The sequence below is a fragment of the Mastomys coucha genome, unplaced genomic scaffold (genome assembly GCF_008632895.1).
Source record: "Mastomys coucha isolate ucsf_1 unplaced genomic scaffold, UCSF_Mcou_1 pScaffold13, whole genome shotgun sequence".
Taxonomy (NCBI): domain Eukaryota; kingdom Metazoa; phylum Chordata; class Mammalia; order Rodentia; family Muridae; genus Mastomys; species Mastomys coucha.
In genome coordinates this window covers 50654198-50669274 of record NW_022196895.1, presented here as the reverse complement: position 1 = coordinate 50669274, position 15077 = coordinate 50654198, and the positions used below count along the sequence as shown (strand labels likewise).

Here is a 15077-nt window from a genome sequence, read left to right as displayed (position 1 = left end):
GAGGGAGGGAGAGGGAGGAGAACTGCTCCCTGATGTCTGAGGGTTTCCTGGTCATGGGCCTTCCACAGTCCAGGCAAGGGTGCCTCAAGTCCACGGAAGAGGCCTTTGAGCCAGCATTTGCCTCTGGACTGCTGGGAGGTTTTGCTTTATTGATCATAATAAGCTGTTTCGTCTTATTAAAGTTGCATCGTGGAGTCTGGTTTGTAGGAATCCTGTTGTGAATTAGTTGCAGAAGAAGTGATTTGCTTGTATTTCCCGACAGTTAACAGGCCAAGCAGATGGGAGAGCAGACCTGAAATAGTTGGATTGGCTGCCTGCCACTGTTCTGTGAAGTTTGATTTGCATGGATATGTAATGGTTTTATTATTCTTTTATTATTTTTGGAAGTACTTGCCTATGATGCTTAAGAAAATTAGACTTCAGTTTCCTGTAAACACACTGTTCGAAGTGAATGGAACTGCAGTGTTCCTCGAAGACTCTGTGCTATGTCGCATGTGAATTAGCTAAGGACACCGCAGGTTGCTCTGTCAAAGAAGAATATACAGCTGGGTGTGGTGGTACTTGCCTTTGATACCAGCACTTAGGAGGCAGAGACAGGAGGATGTCCGTGAGATCAAGGCCAGTCTGGTCTACAGAGTGGGTTCTAGGATAACTAGGGCAACATAGTAGGACCCTGCCTCCAAAAAAAAAGAAAAAAGAAAAGGGAAAAAAAAAGGCAAAATGAAAACTAAAAAGATGGATACACACACATGAGTTCCTCCTGCTGAGCCATTTTTATTCATAAATGATTCTGATTTTCCTTTTCATTTCAGAGAGTGGGAATTCTTTTCCTTTTCTTGACCCTATGTTCATTAAAACAAAGAGTAAATACAAGGAGGATGTCTATAAGCTTTAAAAGAGGATTTCATTGCATGCCAGAAGCAGGAGTGTCATTTGTGTCAAGATCTGTATTCTTGCTGAAGGAAGAGTCTAATATCTTGTTTTGATTGTTAATGCTGACTACATGCAACATATTACTTAAAATATTTAAGGCATCACTCATAAAGAACAACATGGAAACAAATATTTGTCTTTCTGTGCCAACTACGAATGGAACTTTCCAGTTTCGGAGATGTCTGGGTGAGCCTTCTGTAATCCTTCTTCTTCCTTCTCCATATAATCGCGTAATCTCTATTCTGAGATTTGTGTGTGTGTGTGTGTGTGTGTGTGTGTGTGTGTGTGTGTGTGTGTGTGTGAGCGCGCGCCCGCAAGGGGGGTCCTATATTTTATCACAGATCTCTAAGTTTCTACATAAGATACTGCTTGACTTTTCTTACTCAGAATCACATACAGGGTCTTTCTTTGGCTGCGTTTTTCATTTAGCACTAAGCTGGAGCTCATTAAAACTGCTCCATCTATCAGACTCCCTGAACGCATCCTTCCAGTATCTTCTTTCTTGTGCCCATGGACTTTTGGACTGGGGCCAGTTCTTTGCTGTTTCAAATGCTGTCTCTTGGTTTCCAGGCTTGTGTTTAAACAAACCAATCTACTTCAAACAGCATGTTGCTATTTTTCCTTAAGGTTTGTTTGGCTAAGGGGATATACGTCACTAAGTATTTCAGGTATTACAGATTATGAAACAATCACTTATTACACACTTCAAAGAGAGGGGTTCATTTACTCTATAGTAGAAGGGCTCCACGGTATGGTTTCCCTCCTCCTTGCAACCATCCAGATAAAAGCCATGATTGCTGCAAAATATATTGCATTAGTGTTTGCTCAGACCACAGCTCAGGGAGTCAAGTGGAATTTCAAGACAGAAAGGATAAATAAGGGGAAGGAGCAGTGTTACTTTCACCTATGCGAGGGTTCGCAGGGCACTGGTTCATCTGTCCCTTTGGGTTTCTGCTGACATCTCTCGACTGGCATTCAGCAGAGGCATTTTGAGGGCATCTCTTGAATTTTGCAACCTCTCTCCTGCTGCCTGTGAGCCTTAGTATGTCATGACCTTCGATCTCATGGATTTCAACTCTTGGCTCAGATATTACTTCCTCAGTAAAACATTCCTTGACTGCCATCCCTTAATGCCTTTTCTTCTACCCGTTCTCAAACCCTTGTCTGTTTAATTTTCTTCAGGGCCCTTGTGCCTAAAAGTGCAGCTGTTCCCTTAGCGATCATCTGGTTTGCTTCGTAAGGCTGTAGTTCATCTTCACTGTAGTGCCTATGCCTTCAAGAGAACAAGACATAAAAAGAGGCTTAGGAAATTACTTTTACCTAAGTAACACAAAGACTGAGGATATTTCTAACTAAAGGAGGCCCGCAGCCTCACAGAAGTGAATCCGGGCAGGCACAAGAGATGTGCAACTAAATCATTAAACTCCTGGAGTCTGTTTTTGCTACAGAATGGGGTTAAAGATTTGGGAGGTAGTGAATGGTCATAGATTAAAAATAAGACTTTGAAAACAAATGGGAGAGCTGGTGTATAAACTGTAGGATGGTGCACTAGCTGTCTGGGCCACCGACAGCTCTTAGGCAGCACTTGCTGTCGACTTCATCTGCAGAAACATGACATTATTCAAAGATAAAAGAGTGGGTCAAGTTTGAAGGCTCTGGAAAATGTTTTCTTTCAAGTGAATTTCCCTCCTAGTGAATTTCAGACATTTTCTCGTAGTATCTAGACACTGTTGGATGATTTATATCCTTAGCCAATATGAGCCATATTTTCTTTTCAACACTTAAGATATTCTGAGTTCTATAAATACCACCCTTGTTGATGGAGCATTTGGAAAAGTCTCTTGTCCTTTGACCTTAGTATATTATTTATCTGACCAGAGGAGCTCAATTTCCACCATAGGAGAAATGGTTTTGTTTTGTTTTTTTGTTTTGTTTTGTTTTGTAAGGCATATTGTATTTGGCAAGGCATAGTCCTCTGCTCTGCAGAGAAAGTATGTTTGGCTAAATATAAAAAAAAATTGTTTAAGTGTGTTTTATTAACCTTAAGATCCACTACGTTCTTCTCAATCTGGATTTCACATTCAGATCATAATAGGACTTAAAAAAATGTGCTTTTTAAAGATTGGTTCAGGTTTCTGGACCAATTTGTGTTCATTTGATTTAATACAGAGTGATGTCCTTTTTTTTTTCTTTTCTTTACCTACCTTCCTCCCTCCCTTCCTTCTTGCCTCCCTCCCTCCCTCCTTCCCCTCCTTTCTTCCTTCCTTCCTTCCTTCCTTTCTTAGTTACTGCTGTTAGCCTGTAACTTCCAACATGGTGCTCAGATGAACGGAGTTGGCAACTACTCATCTAGACTAGGATGTCATTTCATAAATGCATGTTTTCCTTTTGAATCACTGAGAAATTAAAGCATGCTTCTGCTTATGGTCCTTCTCCAGTCACTGGCTAAAAGCACCCAGGATAGTCCTAATGTACAGCAGTTTCTGAGTCACTAACACTCACTCAGACACAGGTTTCAGGGCCAGACATAGTTTCCTCTTCCCTGACATCGCCTGTCAGTATAGTTCATTTGTAATGCTCCAGCTATGCATATTCCTGGACACTGCTCTTTATGCACAGAGAAATACTAGGAATTCCAGACATGTGCTTGCGCTCCCCCTCCGTGTGTGTGTGTGTGTGTGTGTGTGTGTGTGTGTGTGTGTGTGCACGTGCGCTTTGTAATGCAAATCTGAAGACCCTTCTTACTATATTGTGGTTATGAGCAAATTGTTGCATAATTTTCCGACTTTACCGACACATGCTATCTTTAGAATAATTAAGATTAAAGACTTTGATATTTAGGAAAAATGTAGAAAAGCTGCAAAAGGTGTCAATTATGCCATTTCAAGGAACAATTACTGCTTTCTTTCTGTAGTTAAATGATCATAAACTACATGCTATGTAAATCCGAGAAATAAACATCTACTTGGAGATAAGTTTTTGATCATAAGAATATGGCAGATTCTTAGCTGCATTTTCATAGGTAATTAAAACCAGAACTGATGAAAAGACTCTGTACTTTGAAGGGTTCTCTTTCCTCCTGTTGTCTTTTTTTAATTAGAGGTTGTCTGTTTTGTGTTTTGCTGTATTTCATTTTCATGACTTATGTTTTGTAGAGATACTGAGACATACACAATGTGTGTGTTTGTGTGTGTGTGTGTGTGTGTGTGTGTGTGTGTGTGTGTCTATACACAAGCTCCTGTGAGATGGGTCACTGGATAGAGCACTTGGCACTCTTGCCAAGAAAGTGTGAGGGCTGCAGTTCACATCTTTGGCAGGGGTGGAGGCCTCCTGCAAGCCTGACACTTGGGAATTAAAGAGAGGAAATCCTACTTCCAACCTGGGTAGCTATTCAGCTTGGAGATGAGATTCAGTTTCAACAAAACTCTGCCACAATAAATACAGAATGGGGGCGGGGGAGATTGAGAAAGACACTGGATGTCAATGTTGAGCCTCCACAATCATATACAATGCTTGTGCAAGTACCTGCATACATGTAAATGTGTGTGTGCACATACACAGAGAAAGAGAGTGAGACATGCAAAGTATTCAATAGAATTTATTGAATTATTTTATTTACCTAACATTGTATAAGCAACTAGGAATTAAAAGTATGGCAATGTCTTATGGTTGAAGGCTAACTACAAACATGCCTGTACAATGTAGAATTTATTTTTTTTAATTCACTAACTAGTTAAGTTATTGTGAAAAAGAGAAAAATTTATCTAACCTCCATCTACAGGTATGGGATTGTCCGGCATTTCTGATTACTTAGAAGAGCCCTCCAAAGACAGTTCCCATTGGCGTATGTTAAGAAACCAAGTTTACCAGCAAGCATTTCATACTTTATGCTGTGCTGAAAGGATGAATAACCTTCTGATGTTGAGGGATGCTGGGAGTCATGCTATTACAGTAAGGTCTCCCATAGCAGACGGCAGTCTCCAGAAACATAATTGCACGGGCTCAGCCTTTCAGACTGTGCATTTCCTCCAAGTCGAGAGTCAGGAGAGTCATCTGTGCCTTGTGGTGTCCTTTCTCCCTGATATTTCTCAGGAATTGGCAATGGTTTAGTAAAATCTCGCTGCTATAACCATTGCTGACTACACGTGGATTCATACTTCTTTGGAGAGAGAGAGGTATGAGGAGACACATTTGGTTTTTCCTAGACTTCCTCTGAACAATGTTAGAATGTTAGGATCTGAGATTTTTGCCTCTTGGCATTTGAGACCTAACATCAAAAGGATATTCCTTCAAAGGAAGTTCATGTTGCTATATTTAAATGGTAATTACGTTCCCCCGGCTTAGCTCTGAGCTTGATAAATTTCATAGGCTCCGTGATTTTTGTTTTATTTTGTTAGTTCCATGAGGTGATTTTTTTTCCTGAATCAAAACCACCTAAGCTCAGGTTAAAAAGACAGATGAATGCTTAGACTGAAGCTCTGTTTCCGTATTATATGTTAAAATGTTTATGTTCCAGGGGAAAACGTAAATAATCCTTTTGGTTTTTAATTATTTATTTTGTGTGAGTTTTTTTGTTTTTTTTTTTTTTTTTAATTTAAGTGTTGGAACACAGTTTTAACAGTCAGTACAGCCTACTGCAGTAATAGTCAAATTCACTTGAACAGTTCTTTAGAGAGCCATGGTTTCCAAGGGAAGAGCTGAGCCAGGGGGATTTCAGCCCTGCCCATACATGATGGCCACACATGCCTTTTAAGAGGTGGCCTGTAACTCAGATCAACTGACCCACACTATTTAGGAACCAGTATAGAATGATGGTTAGGAATAGAAATTCCTGTGAGCCTAAGACACAGTAGAATTGGAAATCAACTACCCAGACAAAGCAATTCTACTCTTTGTTCAGCTAAAAGTTAAATGACTCAAATAAAAGTTCTTTAACTAGATCCCTGGGAATGTTATCTGTTGTATTTCTCAATAGAGTTCTTAGGGGAAAAATGGTTTTCTAGTGATTTTTGACTGTCTGTTTCTTGACTCATAATTTGAGCCTTTCTCTGTAGAATTGGGTTTCTGAGAACTGGTGGTTTCTCTATGTATTTCATTTTTTTTAAAGGCCCATTGACAGCTGGACAATACGAGGCATCCATTTCCTAACCACAAAAACAACTCCATTTCTCTCCTCATGTAAAATATTTCTAGTTAAGAACAATTTGCCTTTTGACGAAGAGTGTAGGCAGAGGTGCTGGGATTGGCAGTGCCACCATAGCTGCCTGCTGAGGTAGCTCTTGGAAACAGTGGTGAGTGGGTTTTGTTTGTGTGGTTTCCAGTGACCTTTGGCTACAGTAAGCTATTTAAAACCCCAAGCAAGAAGGTAAGTCTTGGCATGTCTAGGAATTAGGTTGGCGAGGTACAAATAGGGAAAGGCTTTTCTGGGTCTTTCTTCATATTGTGTATCTATTTCCTGACCATTTAGCTGATACTTCCTTTGAATATTTTATTATCTACTTGGTTTGTAATCAAGACCACCCACCTGATTTTAGCCTGCAGACTTCTCCCCCTGTCTTTTTATTCCCTCAAGCCCTCAGTGCATGTGTATTCATGTTTTTGCTTTCCGTTCACGGAGACCTCCAGCTGGGAAAATATAGTGTGTACAATACTCTCTGCCTTCAGCTGACATTGCTCATAAATTGCAAAAGAAACACTGCTATCAGCAGCTTAATAGCAGGTAGAATACAGCTCTACATATCAAGCCTCAGCAGGATACAAAATCTATGGTTACCAAATTTCCAGTGGCGCAGGGGAGGGGCAGAAAGTTTTCTAAGAGCGAGCACAGCAGCCTTGGGTTTGGGTACACATTCACTGAAAGCAGCTTTCTGAAAAAGGCTTGGGGGCCTGACTCAGTGGCTGCTCCATCAACACTTTGGTGAGTTATTTTTGAAGCACTCCCAAAGTGGTTTCTGTGGTAGAACCTGATATAAAGGGCAAATTGTTCGGTTTTCTTCCTCTCTTTCTCTTCTGTCCTTTTACAATGAAAGGTCTTTGAAAATGTAGTAGAAAGGACTCTGGTTAGCAGAGTCCCGGGCCATTGAACAGGTAGGTATACTTGGTGTACCTGTAGGGCACATTTACCTTCCCACACAGGCATTTGACAGAGGCATCGGGCCCAGTCCAAGTGTGGAAAGCAAGCAATGCTATCTCTTTTGTCTCAGGGTTAGTGTACTGCGTGTACTGGGTATACTGGGAGAGCACAGGAGACCTGAGATCACATCCTTAGCATCTTTATAAGAAAGTTAGACATCGGGCCAGCGAGATCACTCATGTAGGTAAAGGCCTTTCCCATCGAACCTGAGTTTAATCCTTAGAACCAACATGGTAAAAGAAGAGAACTTACTCCCACAAGTCATCTTCTGAACTTCACATGCGTGCTGGGGCTCACAAAAACATACAGTAAACAAATCAATCAATAAATTAAAATAAAAAAAAAATGAAATGTGTATAATGCTCACCTGAAACCCCAGCAACTGTGTGGGTCAAAAACAGAAGGGCCACTGGAGCATACACTCAGTGAGGGACCTTGTCTTCTGGGAATAAGCTGGAGAGAGGAAACATGACAGCTGACATCCTCCCATGGCCTGTGTGTACTGGTGTGCCTACACGCCCCCCTCCAACATGAACGTGTGTGTGTGTGTGTGTGTGTGTGTGTGTGTGTGTGTGTGGAGAGAGTCTGAAGAAAATAGGCACGCTATCGATATACTCCATTAAAAATTGTGTGAGAGCAGAAGAAATCGCTCCTGTGATGTAAGATTTTCTGGGACTTGGCTGTCATAAGTCAGGTTATATGAACGTTTTGAAGAGTTGCAAGTTTCCCATCCTGGAAGGAATGGATGTCTGAGGGCCCTGTCATCCTCTGTGAGAAGCCATTGCTGGTATTCTGCCTCTTGCCAGAAGAGATTAGTGTGGATGGTGGAATAATTCCCTCCTTAAATCAAGTGAGGCTGCAATGCTAATACTCCTGTCAAAGGGCTCAGGCAGCTAAACGTCCTTAGCCTCTGTTAAAGTGCCTTAGCAAATTTCCCCAAAGGGAATAGCAAAATGCATCCCACCCTCACCCTGAGAGTATGGAAAAGGAACCCATCAAAATCATGGTTCCCCACTTCTTTCCTGGAAATGTTCAGCTCTGATATGCACATCTATTTTATATGCTATACATTTTTCTTTATACTATCCTGATGAATCTAAAAGCCACCTTCCATCCTGTAGGTAGAGCTAGCAATTAGTATCTTCAATAACCATCCAATGGGGTTATTTTAGCACATAGAGAGTTTGAGGAAACAAATACATCATCCAAAAGGAAAAGGGATTCACATTCCTTGTGGTCCGTTCAGGATAGAATTTTGATTCTAGCTATATAGAAAAAGCTAGGGCCTTGAAACCTAAGTGTCCACATGCATTGATACTCCCATTTGGCTTGGCCATTGTGAGCTTCAAAATGTCCTGCCAGGGTTTCCAAGTAGTTTCAGCCTGTCATACTGGCTCATCACCATTCAGAAAACACTTCTGCTTGTATTTTTGGAACTCAAGCCAAGTGCATCCATGAGGATGCAGCCCCAACCGTTCAGCCATCAGTTACTACTTTCTGGCTGATGTGATAAAATAAAGCAAAAGTGGGCAAGAGTGGCCTAGCTGAGTCAGATGAGCCCTGCCTCCCACCTGACTCTGTCTTCTTCACCCAGGTCTGTGTGACGTGCCTGTGCTCATGCTCATTCACTAAGTCTTGGCTCTCAGAGCTGCTTTCTCTGTTTTTGTTTGGTTCTTGACTTCAAACAAATTGAATTTGTAGCATGTTTATTGCAATGAATAATACTCATGCTCATCTTTTTAAACATTTTATGTCATAAATGTGATGCAACCCTCTTTAGTTTTAGTTTCCTTGCTAATTGGATCAAGATAGTTAGGACTTATTAAGTGAGGACTCACGGATCACCTACCACAGGACTTCAGTACTACCTAGTGCATGTCTTTGTTCCTTCTTTTTCTTTCCTTCTTTCTGGAAAAAAAAAAACTTTTTTCAAGACAGAGTTTCTCATGAAGTTTGGCTGACCCTGAACTTGATATATGACTGAGGAGGGCTTTGAACTTCTGATCTTGCTGTCTCCGCCATGCAAGTGGTGAGACCATATAGGTGTGCATCACTCTGCTTGGTTCATGTGGCACTACAAATGGAAATCTAGGGCCTTGTGTATGCTAGACAAGCATTCTGCCAACTGAGCTACATTCTTGGTCCAAGAAACTTTTTCTTGATTCTCCTATTCCACAGAGCAATTTTTCTTGCTGTGGGCCAACCCTCCCCTAATACGCAGAAGGAGCACTAAGAGACCTAGATTGGTGTCTTTAGCCATGCAGCCATGTTAAGACAAAGGACCACTGGAAGGGAAAATGGTGGGATACACCTCTTGGTCTCTGTCCTGGCCTCAACTCTGTTCTCATTAGTCTTGGGAGCCCAGGCTACCCCTTTCATCTCTCTGGGCCTTTTAAGGTCTTTCCTTCTCAATAAAGATTCCCAAAGATGCTTTTGTGCTTAAAAATTCATTGGGTCTTTGTTTGTCTATTTTTTATTTGGGGAGGATTCTCACTTTTAGATTATTAGTAGGGTTCAGTAAATTAATATTTATGAGATTCTTTGAAAAAGGCTTAACACACAGTCAGCACTTTATGCCCTCTGTTAAATTAAACAAAAATGCGTAGCAGCGCTGTACACGGCATGTTTATTCTAGCAACAGTCAAGAGAGCTTTTCACTAGCCAGCCATCACATTCCCCGTGTTCAGATTTCCTCCATTTTGCAGGTCTTGTTACAGTGACTAATAATGATGGCAGTGGTGCCTACGTATTAAACAGAGGTGTTGTGAGGGAAAAGCTGTGGTCACAGTGACACAGAAATGCAGGGAACAGTGCTTGGGCTAGGGGCCCAGTTCCTCTGAAGGTTGCATATAGCTGTTCTCTGGATTGAGGTGAAATGTAAATTCCAAGAAACCATGACTGGGGACACATCTGGCAGCTAATTGCTCTGTAAAAATTATTTAAGTGTCCCCAACCCCCACTTCTGCTCATCCAACTTCCACACAGCCATGTGAGGACTGGAGTTGTGAACACAGTCCAAGGAGAAGTGGTTTTATAAGGTTGACCCCGCATCTCTCCTGGAGCCAGGGATCAGACAGTAAGAGGACAAGGCAGCTTTGACCAGACTTCCATCAGCATCTGCACTGGGCTGTTACTGTGACCATGTTTTTTTGTTTTTTTTTTTTAGAAGGACAGATTACATTTTTTTTAAAAAAATGCTTGTTTTTAATGCTTTCTTGTCTGTTCTATGTAACACATGCGTGGATAGCGAGTTTCTGTCTACTTACTGTTTCTATTTTTAAATATGCATCCACATAAAATTAGATTAATTTAATTAATTAGCTGATTAAGTATTAGAGGCCACAATTTGTTAAACAAATTAAACACATTCTGACTAACAAGTACACATACACATACACACACAACACATACACACACACAGAACGAACCTAACTTAATATGCCTAACTCATACGCACACACTACAGTCACACGCACATATAGAACAAAACCTAACAATGTCATATGGACAAGAACTTAAAGCTAATTCTTATCCATATCTGTCCCCTATACTGGAGGCCAGGTACATGATTCCTAACAGGCTGGCCACCTGGCATTTATAAAGAAACTTCTTTATTATTTGGAGCATAAGGCTTTAAGGTTCCCCCAGAAAAGCACACAGTGAAGGGGACACCTAGAGGTCACAGGTGCTTGTCAAAGAAAAATGATGACTCTGCCCACTTCTGCCTGGCAGGAGTACATTCACCAAGGGCACACGAAGCCATCTGTGTCAACACTGGGCACAACAGGCAAGCACCTACTGAGTTGTCCAATGTGAATACTTGGGGACATGTGATCGCTGGGCTTCACATTGCCAGGCAACAAGCTGAATAATTTTGTGTCTCCTTGAAATCAATTTCTGCTGATCACACATGGAGGTGGGAACCACGGCTTTTGAATATTTACATCCAGCAAATAAAATTTACGTTCCCTGAAAGGCAAAGAAGGCTGCCATTTCATGCTTCCTAACCTTCATTGTGTCTTTCTCGTTGCTACACGCCGCAGCCTAGTAGGCACAAATGTTCATGGCCATTACGGAGGGGGAGCTTTCTGCTTTGTCAACTTTGGTTTAGAAAAAGCTCTGGTTTCTTTATTGCCTTTATCTATTACATCTGTAAAATTTATTTAAGCAATGACAGATCTCTCTTTGGGGCTCCAAGTCTGGGAGAATAGCCATTGGGATGAGATTTGTTGAATATGACTGTTCATTAAATTGCAAGTAGTCAGGGAAGCTAACAGTGCGGACCAGCCATGCCTGGGCAGGTTATGGTCTGTGTTTAGAGCCTCTAAGTCAGGTGAATGACAAATGTATCTCATCAATTACCTTTGGAATATTTAAAAGGAAAATAGATGAAAGGGGGTGGGGGAGAAAAAAAAAAAAAAGAAAGCAAATGCTTTTTGAAATCCCAGAGGAAAGGTTCCTTGGCCTGTTTATCTTGCAAAATTCCGTACAAGTTTTCTATCAAAGAGCAAAAGTGGGAAGTAAGGCCTGGGAAGCTGGGGATTTAATGAGTGTGAAGCTTTTGGCCTGCTAGACCTTCATTCATTTTAAGAGCTAGCTTTCCCTTTTACCTGTTTGGTAAGTGCTCACTCTTTGCCAACATTGAAAAATGTTATCAACTAGAAGAAGAAGCTGGGTAGTGAGCATCAGGACCCTGGGCCTCATGAGCAACTGTTTTGGTAGGAATACCACAGGAACGGTCAAGAATTATAAAGGAATTGGAAAAAAGGCTTTCTGGTGTGCTGTGTTCCTGAAGGAAAGGTGGGCCATGGTTCTCCAGGCCCAAGATGGGAACAAAGAGTTACTTTGAAAGTCCTGGGTCCCAGAAAAGATTAAAGGCACCCTGAAGTGTGAGGCAGGAGAAGGTGACCACAGAAACCAAATCCAAGCCTGGGATTGCTCCATGATGTGGGTAACGGGGAAGAAGTGACATCAGGAGTCATGAAGCGGTCAAGACCGACACACCCTGATGCCCAGAGAGATGTACGTGCTTCTGTGGAAAGGGATGTCTGGACTGTGAATTTTGATTCCTTTGAAAGCAAACCCACGCCCTAAGATGTCAGAACTCTAGCCCACAGAGAGCTCTGGAATCATATATCCCAGGTCTTAATTACCTCCTGGGTATTTAAACATAGATTTAGAATGGGTTTGAGAGTCTGTGCTTCTTCCAGACATTATTTTCTATGACAAAGTGTAGTATAGGCAGGAAATGAATGTGGGAACCACTGGAATGCCACAGTAGATGTCAACCACATGGTCTTTGCATGCAGGTTGCAGTGGAATTTGATAGATTTGCCGCTCTGTTGCACTGGCTGCTTTCAAAGCTGTGCACACATCACGACCATAGTCAGTTTCAAGCTTCTAAGGTAGTGCCACTGAACTAGAGTTGAGATGAGACTCTCACACATCCAGCACACGCCTTTAGAACACCTCCGGTCATCATAGAGCATCCTTGTTTATCCCTAGGGGATCTCCATCCATGCTCCTGTACGCAAACTGTGCTATTTATAAAACCATGTTCTGTAACCATTCAGAATACATGTGGTAGTAGGACAACTGAAGTCGGATGATGTTCAAATCTCTGACTTCCTAACCAGGGGACATGAGTTAAACATCCTAGAGTTAATTTGCTCATTAGTAAGATAATAATTAAGGAACCTGACACACAAGCTCTGGGAAAACAAATGAGTTGAACTGTACAAAATCACAAATGCCTATAACTCACCCATGGCAAGTTCCCAGTCAATGTTCCTCTTGTCTCTGTTCCATCTTTTCCTCCTAGCGACTGTAGTACAAGTATTAGCCACTTAATATATAACATAAATTTTAAATTGCCTTTTTGATGCTTTAGAAGATACCTCCACCCAAGGTTCCATTCTATTAAAATTCAATAGGAAAATCTCCAGTTCAGTTTGTCTGTGGGTTTCTAATACATTTATGTTTGTCTTAGGATGTTTTGTGCTGCTTCAACAGAATACATGGGATTGGGCAATTTATAATGGACAGAAATTTATTTTCTTACAGTTGTGGGTCTGAAGGAGTCTGACGTCAAGACTCTGGCTTTGGGCCTAGGAAGATGGCTCAATTGGTCAAATGCTTGCCACACAGGCATGAGGTTCCAGATCCTTAGACACAACAACTACACATCAAAGATGTCACTAGCTCCTATGCCAGCTTGCTTCTGTCATTGTGATAAACACCAAGTCCCAAAGTGGCATGAGAGGACAAACATTTATTTGCCTTATGCTTCTAGAGCACAGTCCATCATCAAGGAAAGTCAGAATAGGGATAGATGAAAAGTGGGAAACTGGAGGAAGCAGCTGAAGCAGAGACTACGAAGGGACACTGCTTACTGGCTTTGTTTCCAGGTTTATATGCAGCTATGGTTCTTATATATCCTAGGCCCACTTGCCTAGGTATGGTACCAGCCACAATGGGCTTGTGCCTACTGTGTGAATTAGCACCCAAGAAAATGCCCTCAGAGCCATTCTCACAGGCTAATCTGATGGAAGCAATTCAAGCAATTCCCTCTTCCTAGGTGTGTCAAGTTGGCAACCAAGACTAGCTGTCACATCACCTAAATGACAGAACAACTACTTATATCCTTAGTGTTGTTAAGGCATTCTGAGAATACAAGAGGCTCTGCAATGGCTTAATGCAAGATCTGTGCCCTATATGTAAAGCTTTCAGTGTCTGTGGTGGAAGAGGGCTGTGTTCTAAACGCAGTCCCTTAGATCCGACAGGATGACTTGTCTGCTCGGACTGTATTCAGACAATTATTTGGTTTCTCTCTGGTTCCTTTCCTAATTTACTTCTTGTCTACAAAAACCAAAGGCAAAACAACAAACAAACAAAACCAAAAAAAAAAAAAAAATCAAAGGACTGGGAGAGCTTCTATGTGAAAACAGGCTACACAGCCATTCTCAATTTGAACACTTCAAAACATATATTTTGGCCTTTGGAGCCCATTGTGTTTGTGAATTTAATTGGCTATGACAGTCGTAAACATACATAAGGATTTATAAAATACATTGAAGCCATAGGAACAAGACTGCCATCTAAAGAACAAGGGTTTGTTGCAAATTTGAGTTTCCCCTGATCGAATTTTCCCTAGTGTTCAGGTTAGTGGTCCTCAGTGGCCCCCAAAAATCAGTCAAGCCCAGAGGCTCTCCCAGACAGAAAGCAGCACCTGCTGTTCTGAGAAGTTACCATTTCCCAGACAGCTCAATCAGGAGTCCCATTACATTTCCATAAGTTACCAGCGCACACTAAACAGCCTTTAACATGGCAGTGGCCCAGTGGCTTTCTGGGAAAATCATTTCTTGCTTTAAGAAGTGTATATGAACAGGAGGAAATATGGAGACAAAGTGTGGAGCAGAGACTGAAGGAAAGGTCATCTAGAGACTACCCCATTTGAGGATCTATCCCATATACTGTCACCAAACAGGGACGCTATTGTGGATGCCGGGAAGTGCTTGCTATCAGGAGCCTGATATGCCTGTCTCCTGAGAGGCTCTATTAGAGCCTGACAAATACAGAGGTAGATGCTCGAAGCCAACCATTGGACTGGACTCCGGGGTCCCTAATGGAAGAGTTGGAGAAGGGACTGAAGGAGCTGAGGGAGTTTGCAGCCCCATGGAGGGAGCAACAATATCAACAGCCCAGACCCTTCTGGAGCTCCTGGGGACTGGACCACCAAGCAAAGAATACACATGCAGCGACTAATAGCACTGGCCACATATGTATTAGAGGATGGCCTTGTTGGACATCAGTGGGAAGAGAGGCCCTTGGGCCTGAAGGTGTTCCATACCCCAGTGTAGGGGAAGTCCTGTCCTCCCAGGTCGGGAGGACAGGAGTGGGTGGATAGAGGAGCACCCCCATAGAGATGGGTAGGAGGAATAGATAGGGAGTTTCCCAAGGGGAGATCTGAAAAGGGGAAAGCACTTGAAATGTAAATAAAGAAAATATCCAA

The 15077-nt window shown here is 41.9% G+C and overlaps 1 protein-coding gene and 1 long non-coding RNA gene across 7 annotated transcripts in view; one reads left to right on the top strand and one right to left on the bottom strand.

The window, feature by feature from the left end:
• Positions 1–15077, top strand: part of Znf608 (zinc finger protein 608) — a 110584-nt gene that overhangs the window by 67470 nt on the left and 28037 nt on the right. The window lies entirely within an intron of this gene.
• The window catches only part of LOC116087175, a 14573-nt gene continuing 6997 nt past the window's right edge, over positions 7502–15077 (bottom strand). The window contains exons 2-3 of the long non-coding RNA XR_004117286.1: positions 8916–8974; positions 7502–7519 (exon numbers count right to left, since the gene is read on the bottom strand). This is a non-coding gene — a long non-coding RNA (uncharacterized LOC116087175). The remainder of the gene's footprint in view (positions 7520–8915; positions 8975–15077) is intronic.